This window comes from Pyxicephalus adspersus, chromosome 3, assembly GCF_032062135.1.
Source record: "Pyxicephalus adspersus chromosome 3, UCB_Pads_2.0, whole genome shotgun sequence".
NCBI lineage: Eukaryota > Metazoa > Chordata > Amphibia > Anura > Pyxicephalidae > Pyxicephalus > Pyxicephalus adspersus.
This window is the reverse complement of record NC_092860.1, coordinates 14,795,256-14,818,295: the sequence shown is the minus strand read 5'-3', so window position 1 is coordinate 14,818,295 and position 23,040 is coordinate 14,795,256. Positions and strand designations below refer to the sequence as shown.

Genomic DNA, 23,040 nt, shown 5'->3' with positions numbered 1-23,040 from the left:
CTGCGGAATGCCGACAGGGCATAGTATTTACCAGCCAGGCTGTGGCAGGGAATCTAAATCCACTCCACGACAGCGTGAATCTGACCGAAATTTATACTGACATGTTGCAAGGCAGAACAGTGAAATCATTGTATTGCGTGTCTTTATTATATTCCTGTACAAACTGTAAGGTTTTCTATTATTTTCGCAACAAAAAAACTGTGAGCTTAAAGATAAAATAATCTATGATCAAATCCTGGGACACTCCCAAAGACAAGTCTTCAAAACTGGAGCCTTTTTATGGAAATCAGGCACAACTATGTATATCACAGCGACTACTTCAAAAGCAGGTTTTGGGAATAAAGAATAAAATGGCTATTACATTCTATTTATAAAGTTGATGATCTTGTGGCCTTACGTTGCAGTATCCAGTTTGTTAGAAAGGAGGTGGTATTATACTTCAAACATCGGCCCATTTTAAGATAAGATGACTCATACGCACGCTGCTACATTTCGGCTCGTGATAGCGCCAGGCTTCAAAGTCTTTGCCTGCAATGCATTTTCTTTCTGTCTACAGCTTGAAGTTGAACTCTGAAGAAATAGGTTTCAAACACTCTACTCCAGGCTTTAGCTTTAACATATAACTAACTGGAGTTCTCTGCAAACTCTTCCTTCACCACCCAGCTCTAGCTATTTTTCTGCTTTTAGACTGTTTGCAGACAATGCTCAGTAGGACTTCTATCATTCTCCTTTCCTTTCATTTTTTTAATATTTTCCTTCCTTTTGCCATTTTCATTCCCTCCTTAAATTCCTTGCCTTCTTTTCCTTTCCTTTCCTCGCCTTCTTTTGCCTTCTATACTTTCTTTTCTTTTCAGTGCCTTCTTTTGCCTTCCTCGCCTTCTTTTTCCCTATTTCGCCTTCTTTTGCCCTTCCTTGCCTTCTTTTTCCCTCCCTCGCCTTATTGTTGCCCTTCCTTGCCTTCTTTTCCCTCTTTCCTTTCCTCGCCTTCTTTTTCTCTTCCTTGCCTTCTTTTCCTTTCCCTTCTTTTGCCCTTCCTTGCCTTCTTTTTGCCCTTCCTTGCTCTCTTCTTTTCTTCCTGCTTTCTTCCTCACTTTCCTTCCCAAGAGCTGTGTCTTAACACAAAGAGGAACAAACAAGGTTTGGTTTAAACTAAATTGAGGTCTTGGGTACAGTCTGGCACAGGGACCTCTACAAGCTCATAGGGATTGTCCTAAAAGTAAGTGAAGGGTAATCCTTTATCTAGAATCCTATACATTTTAGGAAAACCTGTGGAAAACATCTGTGTGGTCATGTGCGTAGATCTGGGTCACAGTTGTTCAACCTTAAGGTGTTCAGTAGTCTTGGGGCATTGTGCATGCTATGTCCATTATGTTTTTATGGAGATGGTTCGTACATGGGGCACAGAAATGCTGGAACAGAAAAGGGTCCTCTCTAAACTGTTACCAAAATGTTGGCAGCATATATTGGTCTACAATGTCTTTGCTGTAGCATTGCCAATTCCCTTTCTGAACCTAGTTTGGAGGGGTGATCACTAATATTATAATGTATGTGACAATATAGTGTAAAAAATATACCTTGCTATGGGCTTCTATTTACTTTAAACAAGTAGGGAAGCAATATCTTTCTTTTAACCTATTTTATATATATTTTAGGTATTATGAATCCCTCCAACCCCCACACCCACTCCCCCCCCAAAAAAAGTTTATTGTATACTATGGTGTGTTTGTATTTTGGTCTTGTAATAGATATGGGTACATTGGCTATTTTTATTTGTATTTCAAAAGGTAAATTCCAACAGTACAGTCATAAAAAGAACAATATGAAAGTAGAGTAATTGTACATCCATTAAAGATCACACGTATGAAACACATATAATATAAAACAATAATAAAACCGGGTTGTGGAGCTAGGGGTGGACAAACAGAAGGTGGGGATACCTGGGAATCTGGTCTTGTTAATAATTAGATTCACACTTTTCATGAAGTTATGGCTGGAGGGTACATATTCAGGGACTTTTTGGTGCATCCACTGTACACTGCACTAAATAGTCCTGACGGTTGCTACCAGATATTAAATTGTACATTTCTAGCTGCACAGAGTAATGTTCTCCTTTCTGTCTTCACATATTATTCTACGTCTCTACAGGAAAACTGTATGCTATGAAGTTAAGTGGGGCAGAACATTTAAATTCCTAAATCAGCTATGTAGTGCAGAAATGGGACTTCAGAGAAACCAAGTCGGGTTTGTTTTATTGAAATGTACAGGCCTGGGGCTACTGGAAGAATCTTACATAGATATGTATGTGTGAAGAACAGAAAGTGTTTGCCACTAGTTGGTTTAAAATGGGAACAACTGATCTGCATTCTGAAGTTTCAGCATTTTGAAATGCCGCTATCACTTTATAAGCTACGTTTATTGGTAAAGGTTTGTGGATTCTGGACCATAAATCTATTTGAGCTTGTTGGACATTCATTCCTAATCTATTAGAGTTAATATGGAGTTGTCCTGTACCTTGTGCCTAAAAAATTACAAAATAAATGAATGGACATTGGAGTGTTGGAATGTGTGCTCGTCAACCAAAGAAGTATCTGTGAGGTCAAGTACTGATGTTGGATGAGAAATCCTTGAAATTGCTCTGCCAATTATTCCTAAAATGTTTAAGTAGGGTTAATGTCAAGGCTCTGTGCAGGCCAAATGAACTCCTCCACTTTATGCTTTTCAAACTATATATTTTCAAGACTGGATGGAGTACAATATTTAGACCACAGAATTGTTCTCTTGGGACAAAAATGTCAACATAGGATTTTTTCTCTACAATATTAGGCATCAAGGTATTATGTCTATAAACCAATTAAGCTTACAGTTGGTGCCTTCAAGGCCCATTGTTTATCCAATGGACTAGCAAGACTTGAATACCTTTAGGTTTTTCTTTCCTATTCCTGCTATAGGCTTATAAAACGGAAAAATTGTTTACTTGGGTATAGGAGAAAGGAGGTCAACTTTTTGAATTCCTGTTCTAAAGTCACAAGATACTGGACCACAGCTGACAGCGAAGTATGAATGCTACTTTGACTATTACAGTTTTCTGTCTTTTCTTGTAATATCTGAGTTTGTAGACTTTTTAGTTTTTTAATGCAGTTTTTTGCATTTTTAGTGCTTGTATATTGGGCCTGACCTAATTAAGCTCTCCAAGCCTAGAGAAGATAAACTATCATGGGTGAGCCTGGGTAATCCAGCAAACTGGATTCAAATTGATTTTGTCAAACCTAATTCGTTGGAAACGGTTTCGATCCTGAACCAGATCTGTTCCAGGTTTGCTGGATCACCGAGGTTCTCTAAGATATTCTATATTCGCGGAGAGATGTAATAACCCAGGCCCATTATGTCTAATAATACTAGGGAACACATTTTTTTGTTGAGTTAGATCTTACACATGTTTTTTACTAATTTTTGGGTGGTAAATCCAGAAATGACCCCAGTTTTAAGCTATTACATCCAGTTTTTACAATATAGGATACCCACCATTTTGTAAAAAAAAATACAAATTTTACATACAATGAAAAAATAATGAAATAATGACTTGAATGTTTTTTACAGTAAAGCATTTGAAAATTATTCAGGTAAGCCGTTAAGGTAAAAATTTACACCCATAGCTTTTCCTGGAGTGTTCGGACAATCCCGCAAGATGCTCCAACAATAGTTAGCCATCATATGTACATCCCATCTACCCTGATACTGTCCTTCCATGGCCTTCAAATCTTGGTGGAATCGTTCACCTTGCTCATCATCAGGTTTTCCTGGGAAGTTAGAAAGATGGCTATGCAGAAAATGCACCTTGATGCTCATATTGCAACCAAGCATTTTGTAGCTTTCAAAGAGTTTTTTGACCATTTCTGTGTAATTATTTGCTCATGTGTTTCCAAGAAAGTCCTTGACAATGGCTTTGAATGATAACCAAGCATTTTTTTCGACTTCTGACATTTTCCTGATGAAATGTTCATCCGGCCTTTATTTTTTCAAATGACAGGCTAGGAAATGCAAAAATGAGGTACTTAAAACAGTCTCCTTCAGTTGGCAAAGCTTTAACGAACTGCTTCATCAGACCCAGTTTCATGTGCAGAGGTGGGAATATAATATTCTTTCTATTAACAAGTTGCTCATGTAGAATGTTTGGATCACCTGGTTTTAGGGCAGATCTTGGAGGCCAATTCCTTTCCACCCAATGCCTCTCGCGAGCTCTGCTGTCCCACATGAACAGATAACAGGGATACTTGGTGTATCCGAGTTGCTGACCAAGAAGGAAGCATACCATTTTAAGGTCAACACAGATGACCCAATTGTGTTGGTGATATAGAAACAACTCAATGACTCTCTTTATGTCTGCATATTCTTCACAAAGAGAAACTGAATGGCCAATTGGGACTGACCCAAATATATTGCCATTGTGAAGGAGGACACACTTTAGGCTCTGCTTTGAGCTATCGATGAATAGTCGCCATTCAGTTGAGTTATAGATTGGAATTCCCAATTCCTCCATTAAACCAGGTATGTTATGTCAATACACAGAGCCACTGTCAGTTCTAAAGTACTGCAGAAATGCAATTTCTCTGGTTCCAAAGTACGATACCTTCATTCCTTTGTCAAGTAAGTTTTTCTCACGCAGTCTTGATGCCAGGAGTTCTGAAGCTTTCTTCGATAGTCCCAAATCACTCAACTCATGCTGATCAAATCCCTTATGAACAGAGTCCTCTTCAATTTCATTATTGTCACCTAGTTCATCACCATAATCATGTTCTTCAAGAGAGGGTAGTGTAACGAAAACCGGCACTGGGATTTCATCTGAATGAGCCACTGGGCGTAGAGCCGATGGTAAACTAGGATACTCGGTTACATTTATTTTTCTTGTTATATCCTGAAGTTTTCACTATACAAAAGTATAACCATAGGTATACCAAATGGCATCTTATCACATGTTCCTTTTGTCCACATCCGTAAACCCTCGACACACTGTTTGCACAACTTATGAGGGGCTCAAGACTTATCTTGATCACAAAGTTTAACTTTGAAGAATGCCAAATAGGCTTGCTCTACAAAAGTGCTGATGTTCGCCCTTTGACTAGGAATGGTGGAACTGCCACAGATATAACAAAATGAATCAGGGTTGTTTAGGCACTTACAATGAGAAACAGCAGAGCCAGACATGATCTGAAAAAAAGGAAATACGCGTAAAGGAAAAAAATACATTTAGCTTATTCATTACATAGAGCAGTGCACAACCTCTGACCACATTGTCTTGCTTGTAAATGAATAGCCTATACAAATTCACGCTACAATAATCGCATTAATATAAGCGGTAGAGAAAGAACCTGACGTGATACATGAAAACTAACTGCACTTTCATAATCAGCATACCTATTTTAGTGTAAATAAGCTTAAAAATTGAAGTTAACAAAAAATTTGTTCAAAATTGTTTCCCAGTGTTATTTTTGCAGATTTTGTTTTCTCTATTTTTTTTTCAGCTGCAAAGGTTTGTTCCAAATTTGTATCTGATTTATAATAGTAAGTATGCATATGTAAATGAAGTTCCCGTCAGATTAAAGGCATTTTATCTAGAGCCGTGCAAGCAATTTTCAACATTGCAATTGACCAACCTAAATCTTGTGCAACTGATTGCTTTGTTTGTATCACATTATTTATAAATGTCAGCCATTGTACAATAGATATGTAGTGGTGAGATGGAACGACTAATTCCTGTAATCGCAAAATGCCACAGTTTAGTCTCATGTAGTAAAAGTATTAGCAATTGTCAGTAATATTCTGTCTTTCATAGACTTGACAGTGAGTAGGAGATTATTCAGTGAACACTCAATTATTTTAGGATTGTTGGGTAATTTTTACTTGTGAGAACAAACATGTGAACTGCAATTGCTTTAACCCCTTCCCAATCAAAGTCTTTATATTAATGTACCACAATATGGGGTTTATTTTATGGCCTCCTATTGGGAACTACCAATTGACATTTTGCACGACTCGGGGCTCACATCATGACTGTCGCTGATAGCTCCAGTTTAAATTGATGATCAGGAAGACATCAAAATGGTTTCAGATCATTTGATCACAGTACACACTATGACCAGGTGATCTCATGATGGCTGGAGGCCTCACTGAAAAAATTACCAAAAAAAGGAAAATATTTTCAGCCTAACAAAAACTGAGCATGGTTTATTCAACATTTTGTGCTAAATAAAAGCCTTTTCTGCAAACTTTGGGGTGGTCATACCTATCCTAACTTTACTATTTACTTAGCCTCTGAGTAGGAGAAAGATTGCAGGGAGGTAGTACAGGTTTCAGGAATCTCCAAGTCAATGGGTCTTATTTAATAAAGCTCTCCAAGACTGGAGAAGATAGACTATCATGGGAGAACCCGGGTGATCAAAAAAAAAACTGGAACCATTTTGGTCAATGATTGAAAACATTTGCCAAATAGGAAATGATTTTAAGAAATCCATTCCAAGTTCCAGGTTCTCCCTTGATAGCTTGAGAGCTTTAGTAAATCAGGTCCAATGACTTACTGGTTTGAATGGCAGTATTGTGATGGCAAACCTCAAGCCTACACTTTCACATACAAGTCAACAATTTCAGCTCTAAAATCTTATTTTGATTGGGTTTCATGTAAAGGGAACTTGTTGTGGGCTCTTTCCTCATAGGAAGCTCTGGGACCAGGACCATAGATACTAATGCACCCTTGCCCCAGATCCCAAACTATAGTTGCCAGTTCCACCTTGATATACTGTATCCTGCCATGTAAGCAATTAGGGAAGAGGGGGCAGAAGAAAGCAGAAAGCATATTGTCCAGGTATCAACTAAAATCCTGAAACCTTGGGACCCGATTATGCAGGTCTCAGACTCTGGCCTGCTTCTTATATTTCTTTCAAAAGAACTGTCCTATACTTCAACCATAGAGAAGAATAGGACATGCCAGAAACTTACTTTGCAGTGAAGTCAGCATTTGCATACCATTCCTATGACACTCTGGAATATATGTAGTGGGGTTGGCAGGCACCAATATCACTGACTTTATTAGTGAGTACTTCTAATGATTTGACAAGGCCAAAGAAACACAAAAACAATCATTTGTATTACAATATCTAATATTTCATTTTAAATTCTTTCAAAAAATGTTCCAATGGAGAAATAGAAGCAGCCATTGCTGAGCTATGAGATTGTGAATTGTCAGCCAGTCTTTAAGGTAAAATCAGGGCTCCTGTATATTTGTTCCAAGTGAGTGTCTCATAAGGACACGGATCAATATGAGTCTGGGAACTTCTCGTAAGGAGAGGTCAACAATGGCTATCTTCATATTTCCTCAAAACCAAAAAAAGATAGCAGTGCCGCTATGTTACTTCAATAAAGGATGAAAAATCAAATGTAATAATGGGGACCTAAAAAAGAAGCATTTGCTTTTTTGTCCTATCAGCAAAGAAACGTATTGGTTATTGGTTTTGTCTGATTTGTACATAGGCTGCGGAAGATTAAAAACAAGTGCTTATACTGCTTACAATAAAAAAAATAGTTTTAAAGTAAACCTGTTCGCAAATCATGCACACTAATGTACTTACATATTCTAAGCAGTATAAGCACTTAAAAAGTCTCAATAATCTCTATATTTATAATTATTGTGGAGCAATTCATCTTTGATATTTCACAAACCTGTTAAATATTAGCAGCCTGACAACCAGGCGATTGGTTAAAAGCCCTTTTTTTTTGGTAATTCCGGAGGATCTTTAAAATTAATAAACCCAAAAGGAACCAATAAAAAAAAAGACTTTGTTATACTCCTTCTTTGAAAATAGATGATTGATGAAAATTTAAGTCAATAGCCTGGGCAAAGGCACACTTTTAAATTGCAATAATTATTACAAAGCTATATAATTTGCATCCTATATATATATGCCTGAAGTTCAGCTGAGAAATCAAACTATTTTGTTTGTATTTATTATGGATGTATTCAATAGACACGCGTTGCTCCATGAACTTATAAAGTGCTCCATATTCTGTGCTTGTCCTGAGCAAAGTCTACCTCTATGGGAAAAAAAAAGAATTTGTGGCATTTTTAACTAGTAAGTGGGCCTTAGAACCACTTCCTATCCATTGAATATTATGCCTGGTGACTATTTAATGGTCTATTCTCCATTAAATCTACAATGGACCAGATCTTATATAACTCCTGTGGAGCAAAGCTTCTACATGCCTGATTCCTATATTGTGGAGACCCTCCAGTTCAGCAATTTTCTCACAGTAGAAGAACTGTGAAAAAACTCATATTAACCAAATGCTTGGTAGTAATTTATAGCTGTAATATTCTTGGTTGATAGTCTTCCTTCACAGTTAAAGAACATGGTTTTGTGTGTCGGGCATGCTACGCTAAGGCAGACCATTCATTTTTAATGAGCTGGCAGCTCATCCTTGAGCATGAAAAAAAATTTGTGACATTTTCAGGAATGCAGTGAGCCACAATAATTGCATTGTAGGGTTGTCCATGGACAGTCATGGCATGTGTGCATCAATGTAAATTTGAAATGAATGGCCCCAATAGGACAAAGTATGGTAACATTTTTGACTTATTGCGTGCTGGTTTCTTACCTTCTGTTAAGATATACTAAAGCCAAGCAAATGGCATTAGAAGGCAGCTTCCATTTTTTCCTATGGCAGGTGCACTTTTAAACATGGCTCTAATATAATGAGTGTCAACTTTATTGTAACTTTCCTTGAGAAATGTGCAAGGACTTCCATTGCTGGCCTCCCACCCAAAATACTATTGACTTGTTATCATACTAAACCATTGGTTTTGGTATTTTTCAGGTCACTATGCAAGAATGCAGATCAGTGGACCCAACACAATTTTTCTTAAAGTATTCTTATTGTAAGCAGTCCACCCAAAGAGCTAGGTGCCAGCTCTTCTCCATTACATGTTGCCCTTCTATTACATTTATTGTGAAAAAGTAATGCTAGGACGAAACTAAGAAAACACAGATTCTACCATGGAAACCTCTACACAGTAGCAGAAAACACGCTATTCCATCACAGAAAAATAAAATGACTGACTGATAAATAATATATACCTGGGCTTAAAGGGTCAGTCTTTTCAGGATAACTTTGTACTGAATAGAAAAAACAATAAAAAGTTTTGTCAACTGGGCAGTAGTAGCTAGAGTCCTGAGGGCTACATGTGCTCCTTTGGTTCTTGCTGTGAAAATTCCAACAGTTGGTGGTGGGATCAGTTATTTGCAAGGAGGCTGTAATGTTGGTGATCGCTAGCAGTCTTGTGTATCACATCATACGTTTCTGTCTTCACTGTTTGCCTTCATTCTCCAAGCGCACCTGTTTCATGTCTGCAGTATCTGACTATCTTCTCTTAGATGTTTATTGTCTATGATAGCCTTCAGTCTTTTAGAGTTGTCGGACCACAAGGTTGAGACTCCCTATACCTCGTAGGTTGACAACCACTGGCCTAAAACTATCAACTTCAGAAGGTTTATCATATAGAGAAGCACTGCAGCATTCAGGGTCCCCTGAGTGCTCCACAAATAGAAGTCAGTGTACAGGCTCCTGGATCTGCCTTCTATTCAACACAATAACTTATTGGCTCTGATTTATTAAAGCTCCCCAAAGCTGGGGAAGATAGACTATTATGATGGAACCTGGATGATCCAACAAACTCAGAATGTATTTCCTAAAAAGCACTTGCTATTAGTTGGCAAATGTTTTCAATCCTGGACCAGATTCATACCAGGTTTGCTGGATCATCCAGGTTCCCCCATGATAGTTTATCTTCTCCAGCCTTGCAGAGCTTTAATAAATTATTAAATATTATTATTTAAACACAGCAAATACAGGTTTACTTTAAAAACAAAAAACGATCTCTTGGTCATGCAGAGCAGGCTACATGTAGTTCATCCATAAATGGCTTCTTCTGATCTCCATATATTTCCCTCTTAGTACCTTACAGCATCTTGTTCTTCTGCAGCCTACACTTGAATGAAGTATGTTGGCAACCCACAGAAAGCAGTTAGGTCACTGGTCTGGTCATGTGACCGTACTTGGACCTACAGAGGGGCTGCTAGGTTTAGGCACCTTTACAAGGAGTAGGACATGAGCTCCTTCATACCTGGAAGTTCAAAGTAAAAATATTCTACAGCAGCAAGGAGCTGTGAGGGAGCACATGTAGGTATACAGTATGAGGGTTCAGGAAATATACTTCTCAGATGCTGCCACCTTCATGAGCAAGTTGACCATCTCTATTTCACCTACCCCTAACTTCACCTAGATAAATTTCTGACGTATCACAAAATACAGTAAAAGAAGAATGTTCGAAAAAGCTCTACCTTTCTATAATAAAAAGGAAGTCTTAGTTCCAGACAATTAATTGTGCCTAGTCTGAAATTATGATAGAGAGATAGAGCTGTAAAGTGTTGGATCTCTTATTTCATGCATGAATCCTAATTGTGTGTCATATCTGATGTAAAGTCTCTAAAAGCCAGAAGCCATAAATGTGGTTCTGGTTCTAAAGTCATTGGTAATATCAGGAATACAACACCAGTCTGATTGTGTCTAGTAAAAGGTATTTTATTTATTCTCACTATATTGTCCAGAAAGATAGTATTGGAAATTTGCAAAGGTTGCAAATTATTTTGCTATATCCAAGGTAAAAAAAAAAATACGTTTTAGCGTATTAAAATATGAGTTAGCCCTTGAAGTGGCTTTGTCAACATAAAAGTACGGGGGTTGTCTACTCACAGCTGCATAGTTATTCAGAATGCAAAAAAAACATCAAGTCCAAATTCAATACATTAAAAAGCCTGCTTGATTTACCAGAAACCTATACTCACATTGATCCAGATGAAGGTGAAAAAAAACCTTTATAAAGCATGATCCAATTCACTCCAACAGGACCAATCGATATTTCCTGTATCAACAATCTACTGAGCTTGCTAAAAGTACATTTTTAAGGATGCCTCCATACTCTAGACACATCTCTTACTTCTAGACGCTTACTTCACAAGAACATTTTTAATACATTTTTTCTTCTACCTACTGCCTATTCCATGTAAGTTCCCTTCTTATCTTCAAACTAAATCCTGTTGGACAGTTTAAAGTGTAAAAAAAAATATAATTTACCTATATACATGCAATATATACTTATTTCTAATTATGTGACATACTCTTTTAATTCTACTACATACAAGTCATCATAATACCACTTATTGTGAATACCACTTGTTAAGATGTTGAAAGAATATATGTATGTTGTATCCATGGCTATATTTGAAATATTCCCTTTTGCATTGCGTATCTTTCATATAGAAAATGTTAATATGCAGCCTGCAGTTTGACATCAGGCTAACAGGTCCCCTGAGGAAGCCGTAGGGGCGAAACGCGTTGGAACACAAGCAAACCCTCTATTTCTCAACATCGGTAGCGACTACTTGTCTAGATAAGAGGTTAAAAAACACCAATGCTTTCTGACACAGCAGGGTGGACCTCATTGTAAATATGATGTGTTGTTTGTACTGTATATTACAACTAATACACTCCCACAACAAACAAATACCCAGGCTTCTATCTTTTTTCTTTTAATATAAACTCTATGCATCAGGGTATGTGGCTCCCCTTGACTAGACAAAACTGATCAGCATTACTTTCCTACTTTAATCCTACATTCTTAAGGAGTCTTTTCCTTATTACACAGTCCTTATTGCAAAGAATTTCTTTTGTGAGCAGGGATTAAGCAGGGATTCCATTTTTGGAATGGTTTGGATGATTAGTCTGGCTTTGGCTGCATTATGGATGGTTCAGTCAAAAAAATTTAAGAATTTTTCATTTGGTTATTCCATACAATAGCTTTGAACATTTTTGGGATGAGAACATTTAAGGTGAAAATAGCTATCTACAGCCATTTCTCAGAGCTTCAAGACAAGGTCCAAGGTCTTGCGGCCCAGAGAGACCTATTAAACTAATGATCAGCTGCAATTTTTTGGCTACAGTATGGCTCTGATCCAGTTTGCAGTGCAGAAAATAGAAACAACGAACAATATTGAATGATTTGACTTCAATCCCGCAGAGCTCCTCGTAAAGGACCCAGACCCACTGCTAAATGTGATGTTTATTCTACAATATTCAGGGGAGGTTTTCCTAGTGCACTAACCAGCAGCTGCCGTCCTTTTTCATTGCTTTATACAGCATTTTGTGAGTTTAGCAGTTCTTTAATTAAGAATCCTTTAATGGTATCAACTTTTACTGTTAAACATTTACAACAATCATTATCCTATTGTGTAATGCAGATGTAAGTGCGATTTTGCAGAAGCTAATTTAATACTAGAGCTCATACAGCTGAATTTTACAGTAATACCTTTCAAGCACAAAGAGAATGGTTTATAGGCAAAGAGAAGCATCGGCACAACAACAACAGAAATATGATCTGGCACTTATTTGCAGGAATAGTCCCCGGGTTTGACATTAGTCCATTGAAAACTATAGTCCCTGGATATCAGTCCTGGTTGTTAAATTTAAACCATATTATCCAATTTTATTTAAAGTGAAACTTCCGGCAAACAGCTACATTCTAGTTTAGCATTATCGTGAATTCTTATCTAATATTGTTCAGCTATGCTAGCAGCATTTGATGAACAACTGAATTAAAAATGCAAGAAAAAAGTATATTCTAAATTCATACCATGGCTGTATATTGTAATAGAGGGTCATAGATTATTATTGTGCATTATGGGTTTTTTGATTGCAGATTATAAATTTGTAGCAAGGAGTTTTTGGATTTTGCAGCAATGGTAACAGTGTTAGAAAATTCTGGCCTATAGGTCCCATGAACAAAAGATGGAGGTACTTTGGAGATGGCTTATGGGATAGAACAGGTGAAAGATTTGTACCACCATTAAAAATTGCAGGCAGGAACAAGAGAGGTGGCATGGAGTTCATAAAACTAGGCAATTTTGGTGCCACTCTAAGAGGCACAATGCTAGAGTTGGCAAATCACAATTGTATTGTATGCCTATTTTCGAAAGCTGAACCCTTTTACAGACTGGACAATGAAAGGGAAAGCAGCAGATAGAGTTCTTCATGTTAGCACCTGGGCATTTCTACAAACTGATTGGCTTTTTGTACTGTCCCTTCTCCTTCCAATGTGAGCTGTAGGTATAATATGATTGTAAAAGGTCGTTGCTAAGCTAAAGCAAGATATGTAGACTAATAATAATATTATAATATATAATATAATAATAATAATAATTTATAGCTATAAGTTTAAAAAAGTAGATAATAGCACAGCAGTAATTTGTGTCGCTGTTAGAGTTCAACATGAACTCCACATTTCCCTTCAATGCTTTTGATTTTAATTGTTTATCTAATATTCTCTTCTAATATTCGTAGTAGTTGTGTTCAGGATTTAGGAGCATGGCAGGACAGAAATGATGTCATTTTATTGATCTAGAATGCCTGGTCACTTTGGCCTATAGGGTTTCATGCAGTCTTTGACATTTTATGTTGGGTGAGAACTCCTACGACATGATGGATCAGTGAACTGACTCAAGGTCACGTTGACTTTCAGACCCAAGTGACATCACTCTTGTCAATACTAATTCCAAGAACCAAGTGACTAATTACTGTCACATGTAATAATCTGACTCTCCCTGACTTAGTGTTTAGATATAAATGGGACAAGACAAAGGCAGGGATATCCAGAAAGAAATAATGGAAAAAATAGATAATATCCTTCTAATGAGGCAATGCGTCTCATTTATCAAGAGGACTGAAAGCAGAGCTGTCTGTATAGGTTGCCATAAGTCATCCCATAAAAGCTTGCAATTCATCACCTGTAATGATCGCCATATGTAGAAGGGCTTGTTAGAGAATATAAAGATTTTTTTGACAAGGACAAAACTTTGTTGGGCCTTGTTCTTTTCCTGAAAGATGTTGGTAGATGCTGGTTAGTAGTTCCAGAGAGGATTTCTTTGTCATTCTAGAGATTTGTCTCCAGAATTTTAATTACTACACAACCACCAACCAGATTTATACTTTCTAAGTTCTTGTTGTCAAGTGCTGGATACAATCTGCATGATCAAGTATGGTGGACCATCAAGAGTGATGGATATGGACACTTAGTAAGACCCAAATGTTTCAGCCTTGGAAAATACCTTTACTAAAATTTTGGAATGTGGTTCATAGATAAAAGATACAATTACAGCCCTCGTTTTTGCAGGATTGTCCTAATTGGCCTAAAAGGCATATGGTTTGACATGCTCTTTCAAGTTATGATTAGAATGGCTGGGCTGGGCAGAATGGTTTCCAAACAGGTATGTAACAAAATATAACACAATGCTATACCTATCTAGAAAGTGGGATATTTGGCTTCAAGGGTATTCCTTTTCTTTCCTTGGGTAATTATGTTCTTAATTTTTTTTAGGAAATGGTTGGTGTACCTTAAATCTTGGAGCTCATGTCTGATAATAATGTCTTTTCAGTAGCTGGTATACATTACAATGAACCCCTTACTAAATTAAGCTTATTGTAAGGTCTATTACTAAAACATAAAGCCTTTTTGCACCATTCTTGACAACCATCAATATTCTAAAACATCACTGGCATCAAAGGACCTACTCATGTACAACAGCAACATTTCACTATGCTTACTGTGGAGTTTATACAGAGGGTTTGCTGCTACAACTGAATGCTTTCCACACAGACGAGTAAGATTTTTAACCAATCCAGCTTTTAACAATTGTGCTAACTTCTATACCAGCATTTATCAAACATGGGGGAGCCCTTAACTCAGGTCTTCAGGGGAACCCCTTCTATGATCAGAACATCCACAGCTCACAGTACATAAGCTTGGTGGTCAGCAGGGGGGAATGCTTCTCTCATTACTAGCTAGGGAAAAGAACACCACCCCTACAGATAGCCAAAATGATCAATGGTGCCACTTAAACTTACCTGAGAGGCAGACATTGTTTCATGCTCAACGAACCCCTAATAACCTTTGAAGAAACCTTATGGTCAATAGCAACCTTTCACAACCTTTATAACCCTTGAAATAACTTTCAGATCTCAAGGAACCCCTGATATAATTTCTATATTCACAGCTCACAGTATATTAGTATGTGGGTCATTAGGAAGAATGCCTTTTACATTACTGGTCAATGGGAAGAATATTACCCCTGCAGCCAAAAAGACCATTATTGTCAGTGGTGATCAGAGAGGTCCAGATTGCTCATGGCTCAAGGAACCCCTAGCAACCTCTGAAGGAACCCTGGTTGAGAAGTACTGGTCTGCAGTATATATACTTATGGAATGATGTATCATAATGGACACTACAGATATTGGCAATGGTCTACCTTGTAACAATTTTGGTATAGCAAAAAGTGTTCCCTTTAGATATCATGGATTTGCCATCTCACTATGTAGACACTTTGTAGGTTAAAGCAAATCTAAGATTACTTTTGACTTGGTGATTCTCCTAGTAACATACTTGGGTACACATGAGGAGACCTGCTGCCAAATATCCATTCAACTAACCAATATAGTTCCATCTATTGGTCAGGCACCTGAACATTTTTAACTTTCAGACCGGTTGGATAAGTAAAATCATTTGTACACAACACAACATGTTTGAGATCAACACATTGGCCCACTTTACAACCAGTCAAGAAACCAAATGATCTATTGGTAACGACTGATTTTATTAGAAGTGAAATGGAAGTAAAATACTTGTTCTTGTGTACTAGTCTTACTGTACTAGAGTGACACTGCCCACTCTCCATACTTTATTAGATGGAGGAGAAGAATTGTCAGCTATAATTGGGACCACGGAACACCTCCACCCTTACTGATCTCCATAACATGGGGGTGTTGTTGTCCATAGAGCAATGTAACTGATAAGATTACAACAAAGCAAAGAAAACAGAAATGTGATAAAGACTAAAATTACCATCTTATATGTTTTCTGGCAGAATAAACAGTTTTTTTTTTTTTCTACATTAAAAGACCAACATAGGAAAATGCTTCCAATTGTATATTTACCAGACTAAGAATTAATATTATAAGCTCACTGTTGGTGTTTACATACACTTGAATTCATTTAATAAAACCAAGAACTAATGATCCATCGTGTTGACAGAAGGGGTTCATAGCAATCTAAGTTTATCTCTGAAGCTCTGATTGTTAACACAGACAGCTCCCCTCCTCCTCCACTTCACGATTATTATGAAGGTCAGGATTTGGCAAATGTGAAGGACATATTTGTCATACGCACGTTCAGCTTGAGCTCAGTCTAGTAAACACTGCATTAATAAACCACAAACAAGCATGTGTGCTTTACTTTGAAATAAATAATTAAAATATCACTGCTACAATGAACATCTATAATTAGTATGTCAGAAACAGCCGCTCCGGACTGTGTAGTGCCTCATTGCAGCCGTGCCAGCTTCTCCATCACAGCATGTGGCATAATTTTTGCTGTTTAGTAATACATTGGTGAGTGTAACTAATTTAAAAACATAACATTTTAATGTTTTTATAGAAATAAAGGGGTCAGTCTCCTAAAAATGCATTTTTGTTATGGGTAGGTGATGGTTATCTGATTCACCTGCTTGCCTGGGGGCTACCAACTGAAGGCTTTCCCCTTTGGATTTCCTAGCTGTATCATTATGGAGTTTTACTTTTTCTACTGTTCTCCTCATAGCAAGAAGAATAATATCCAACAAAAGAGTACACAATCATGCAATGGTGCGAAAGATGGGAGAAGCTGAGACCTCCACTGAGGGTCCACAATGGCTATCAATAACAGGTTGATACATGCTTTAAATTGTGCTCATTAGTAGGAACAACTGGTCTGATAATAGATATTAGAAAATAAACAATTCATTCCCTAAAGTGCACCAACTGTTATACCAATCATGATTAGGCTGCAGAAGATTTCCTTAAGTTTACAGTTAAACTCTATCTTATCCCACGCTGGATTACCTATTTATATATATATAACAAAGTAACAAAATTGATGGGGGTAGGTGACACTGATTGAGAGATAGAGCTTGATTTATAAAACAGGGAAGCAGACATTCACTTGTGAGAATCTTTCAGGTTCATTTGTTTCAATGGCAGTAATTGACTACCACCAGGGAATTTTTAAGAGAATATCATAATCCTTTATATATATATATATATATATATATATATATAAATAAAGCCCTTGCAGTGGTCACCTACAGTGGTAATTCCCACCTACAGTGGTAATTTGGTAGTCCCAAAGCATGATGAAAATGGAAGAACCAAACATTTTTCTGACTGGTCTGGGAACTCACAGCCCAGTAATATATAGCTTCAAACTGCCTCATTTAGTATTACAGAAAGATTTAACCACATGGGGCACATCTGGAAAACAGCAGAATGATTTAATAATAATTTCTGCCAGATTGCTGTTAATGTCTACTTTAAATAGATTTCTCCCATTTCCCATTGTGTCACTAGGACAAAAAGTGCTGAGAAATATCTTATATAAATGAGAAAACACAAAATGGAAACTAGGTTCCCACTTTATTAAATGTACATTAAGCTCTATTCACACCTAGGCACAGGTGGGGTTTTTTATGTGTTGGGTTAAGGCAGCCTATTCATTTGGGATGAAGAACCAATGATTCTTCGCACATACAATTATCTACCTGCACTTCTTTGGCCAATGCACAGCAATTCATGAACATTTAAACACATGCATTGTGGTGCACTAAATGTGGTTGATTGATGTTGAAAAAAATTTTTGACCACTTATCTATTATTATGGAGCAGCCCTCTTTGTGGCTATTATAGCCTCCACTCTTCTAAAAAGATTTCACCCAAGATTTTGAAGTGTGTCCTTGTAAATGTGTGCCCTAAAAAGGTGCTTTCATGAGCCAGGAATGCAATTAGCATTTTAATTTATTTTAAAATTATTCAGTAGGGTTGATGGCTTAGTGTAAGATCCAAACACATCAAACCATCACTGTATAGACCTGGATGGTTATGATGGAACAGAAAAGGCCCCACTCGGACTGTTCCAATGGGGTTGTTAGTGCCCAGATGTCAGGAACGTACTCTTCACTCGTAACACCTGAACTTGTGATGAATAGGTGTCCACAAATTTTTGCTAAATAGTGCACATGTGATAGGGGTTCACTTTAAATGAACAATAATGAACCCTAACACATGAACAGTAAGTTGCTATGCATAATAAAAGTTTGAACATACATTTGCTGTTTGTGGGTAGGTATCACTAATTGTAGAACTAGTAATATTTTTGACAACCTTTCTCAGGTGGATGGTGCCATTTTTATGTGTTGCCTAATTCTGCTGTAGTGAAGGCTCCATCAACGAAGATGATTGGTGCAGCCCAGAAGTCAGACGCAGCTCCCAACTTATGATCCTCACATAAGCATAGACTCCCAAACCCTAACGTTTCGCCTTTAGTCCGCTAAAGCTCTTTGTAATTCATTTTTCACATTTTATATATCCGCATCTTACTGCCACTTCGTCTATAAGTACTCCAGTGATGGCTGCATGGCATTTCATAGGGTGGTTTTCTGATAACGGTGGACCCTATATATGCAGTTGAGCACTTCTATCTCCATCAGAAACCCATGTGCCAGGATGGCAACCCAAAAACACAAGTGGACATAGCATTGTCTCTCAATAAAAGGAAACCCCTGAACATGGACTTCCATGAAGGGTAACCAAATAATATTTTAATACCAACTGGAGTTTAAAAATAATAAATACTTTTGTAGACACAATCCAATCCAATGTTAAGCTTTATTTGAGATTTAAGTAATCAGGTTTACATCAGCTTAAAGACTCCATGCTCTGTTATCTTGGAGATCCTACATCATACCAATCTGGCAATATTCAGCTCATTCCATTTTCTACTCTTCAGGAAAGAACTCCAATGAAATTGAACATGGTTGCTATCTAGTTATGTTTTTTTCTTTAAAGTTTGGCCTATTTCTGCCACTGAACGATATACTTTTGATCTCTCCTTATACAAGGAACAATCCCTTTGAGGCAAAGTGACCCAATTGCACTGAATGGACTAATAATCAGCAACAAAGGCAGACCTGCAACTGCGAGGCAACTTCCGAACACAGTCTCTTAGCTGGCTGATATTTTCTAAGCGTTAAAAGCTTGCCGCCTCTACCTATTTATGTCTTATAAATATACATTGCAAGGTGAACTTTTCCTGCTCATCCATTGCCGTCTTTCCCATTCTCCTGTATGCCGCCCTCATTCTTAATTGGTGCTCAGACACAAAAAAAGCGCAACATAAATCCAATTACCTCCTCACTGGGATGGAACTAGCAAGCTCTGACAACCGGAGAAGCAAATATTGATGAGATGAAACACAACGCACTTACAAAAACTGGTAAACAGTCCATTAAAAATAAAATGTAAGGATATATTAATATATAATACATATAAAGATAATATATTATATAAAGGTATATAATAAAAATATATATAGAGAGAGCAAACCCTAAAAAACCCATAAAAAAAAAAATATATCATTAAACAGAGTAGCACTATCAAAACCATAATATATAGATATTGCTATATACAGATTTTTCTCCTGCTAATAGATGCTATATTGATACATGGAACCCTTATTATACCCTTTAAAAGTTATTTTCATAGGGAGTACCAATGGCAGGTGATAAGCAAAAATGAGGCTCATTTATAAGCTAGAGTACACGAAGGTGGAGGAGTGGCATATAGTGGCCAATCAAAATTAAAACCTAACTTGTTGCAACAAACCTAGTTTTGGGGGCTCCGATATAAAATTCCTCTAAAAAGAATAATACCAAAAGACATAAAACCACATAAATAAACCAAACCAATACCCTTAACCTCCAACTCAACAAACACATTTTTTAAAAAACTCATTTCAATAATGCACACAGAAAAAAATCACTTTCATTTAGAAAAGCAAAATTTATTTCCAACAGTAGCTCCATGGAATGTGTAGACAGGAACAAAAGACTTAATAAAAACTTTTTTTTTTTTTTTTTTTAATAGCTTCATTGATTTTACTTCCACTGTGTATAAGAAAGGCCTGGAACTTAATGCTAAGTAATGCATTGCAAGCCTTTATGATAGACCAAAGGTTAATCTAGAGAGAAACAAAGAATAAATGACACAGGCCAAATAAACTGGCAGTTGTGTATAAATTAAAGAATTGGTCGCTTGTGAACAATGTCCTGTAGAAAAAGGCATTGCTCATGACATTGCCAGATGAATCTGATGCAATAAACGTGATCATGTATAGAAAAATGTACATATAAAAATATATATGTAAATATCATATAGACTAAAATATCCGTATTATTATAAAAAAATAAACATAATAATACACAACATTGTCATCAATAAAATATATACTTAGCACTGGATTTTCAAAAACTAGTAAAATTCATTTTCTTAGACAAGAATAAAATTAAAAAAAGCAAAAAAAAAAAGGCAACAAAAAAGACAAGTAGTAATGAAAAAAAAATAATAAAAAATAAAAAAGCAAAAAAAAAGAACATGTAAATAAATATTTATAAAAAAAATATATAAAAATATTCCCAAAACGATCAGGGCAGGAAAAAAAAATACACACTTTGTTAAGAGGTACAAATAAAACCGCAAGAGCTTCAAAGTTGTAATATCGATTTAGAGTACAGAATAAAGCAAAATGAGCTGCAGATTTTCTTAAGAAAAGACTTGGGGTGGAAAAAAAAAAGATAAAGAATTTGAAACAAGAAAAAAGTACTCACCAAGCAAGAAAATGTCAGAGGTAAAAAGGTCACAAGAGAAGTAGGGAGTTATTAGAAGCAAGGTAGGAGGAAGAGGTAGGAGGAAGTGTGGAAAAAGGGCAGATGCTCAGATACAATGTATCAGCTGCTCTACCAGGCTGGATACAAAGTAACAGCATCAAGGGACTGGAGGTTGCATACTACCCACCGGATCAAACCATTTATGGACATCCAAGGGGAGGCTGAATGATTACACAAACCTCCCTCTATTAATACTCAGTCTCCAGTGGACCTATTCCTTTATGCCCAGGCCATACCATCCTAATAATAAAATCCTTTGTAATAATCTAAATGGGTGATAATCAGCTGGCAAGAAATTTTCATTGCCCTGCACCCACCCCCATCCCTGGCTGCTGCAATGGCGACGTCCGGTTGATGCCTTATTAAATAGCTGGAGCTGTATAATGTTGAGCTTCAGATGGAAAAGGAGGGGGAGAGAGGTGGATGTGCTTGTGTGAGCTGTCTGTGCATGATTAATCAAGACAAAATAACACTATTTGTATGCCTGTTAAGACTGGAGTTCATTTGTGTGTCTGCGACTACGCGTTTCATCCAGGAATATCAATGCATGCAGACCTTCATGAAGAAGAATACCCAAAAAATGCTCATTATTCCATATTTACCAATTAAAGTTAAATGGTAAAAAATAAAAAATGGGAGGCGGTGGGGGAAGTGATCTTATTAAACTGATAAAAAAAACTCAGCTTGAGTGGCTGCTGCGTTTTGCAGCATTTTAAATTGCTGGTTAAATCAGAACTAGGAAATTTGTCTTTTGATCCAGTTTCTCCAGATGTCTCGCTTGTGCTCTAGTAAATATTTGTGCAGGATGCGGAGTACCCCGGCGATAGTAATTATGATAGATGGCGTGTAGTCGGGAAGTCTTGGATACCTGGGAACAGGTGTATAAATAAATGTGATGCTTTTGTAAAGTGCCCGCATGGGAGAGCTCGCTGAGAAGGGATTTATCAGCTTTTGGATTGGCTTTCAGAAAAAAAAAGGTTTTTGCAAGATTCTATTTTAGAAACATACATGGTATTTAATTGTAGCACAGGTCCAGTTTACTGGTGCCATTATAATATGTAAAGGTAAACTGCATTATAATATTGTATTTTCTGTAGTTTCTGTAATTCGTGGCTTTTTTAGGATTTCAGATTTTTAAGCTTAAAGTGTACCTAAACTCAGATATTTCACTTTACATAAAGGGGTAGACAACCCTTTTATGTTAGGTAAAAATTCAGTTTTTTTTTTTTTTTTTTTTAAAAGGGTGCAGCACCACCACCTAGGCGAATGAGAATGAATAGAAGCGCAAATCCTCCCAGGATACCTACGTCAGGCATCAGGCATGCGCAGAAGGAGCCTTTTTGCGGAAAGAGAAAATATTGCCGATCACACTGCGCATGCGTGCAAATTTTTCTCCTTCATCCTACATCACCCGATCTCACGCCTGGGTCCGGTGACGTGGGATGAAGGATGAACCAAGAAGAGGAGAAGAAAATGGCAGCGCCCAAAGCGCGGCTCCAGGACAACGCATGACCCGATGCAAGACACCCCCAGAGCGATCTGACTGCCCTGTGGGATTGAAGGTAGGTGTATTTTTCTTTGCACTTTTGAGTTTAGTTCCTCTCCTAAGAATAAAAATAATAATACTTTGCTACCACTCAATATTACAACCCTGGTCTACGCTTGGTTGATTGTTGCCCCACATGATCCAACCCACTTTCTGGGGCATCATGGGCCTACCAGCTGGGGGCATTTGCATAACAGTCAACACTCATATTACAACAAAGTAGGAGAGCGCTTTGTGTGTATATATAATCTATTGTCTGTGTAATAATCTATTTTTACATTTTGTACTAGATGTTAGAATGGTGAATATTATATTATAAGGATCCATTTTTTTTTAAACTTCACATGCCTAATATAGAAGGATAGTACTTGGTACTTTATTAAAATACAGAATATAGAAATACAGAAATTTCCACCCACCTGTTAGGAAGCAGCTTTGGATTGGGTGATGGAAGGGGGATCCCTAGGAGCCAATCAGGCTTTGCTTCAATGCCAAGGTACATGTCTAGAAACACTCTAATAGATGTCAGTAGACTAAGATTGCATTCTTGACCAAGGGGCATCATTTGGAACCTTAATGTGCTCTCTGGCA

General features: G+C 37.1%; 1 protein-coding gene across 4 annotated transcripts in view; it reads right to left on the bottom strand.

The window, feature by feature from the left end:
- The window catches only part of RALY (RALY heterogeneous nuclear ribonucleoprotein), a 107,321-nt gene extending 86,318 nt beyond the window's left edge, over nucleotides 1-21,003 (bottom strand). For 2 of the 4 annotated variants that reach the window (XM_072403689.1, XM_072403687.1), the window contains exon 1: nucleotides 20,844-21,002. The gene's annotated coding sequence lies outside the window, so the exon portion shown is untranslated. Of the gene's footprint in view, nucleotides 1-20,843 lie in introns of all 4 variants that reach the window. The other 2 variants (XM_072403690.1, XM_072403688.1) reach the window with 2 other exon arrangements.
- Nucleotides 21,004-23,040: the final 2,037 nt, after the last annotated feature.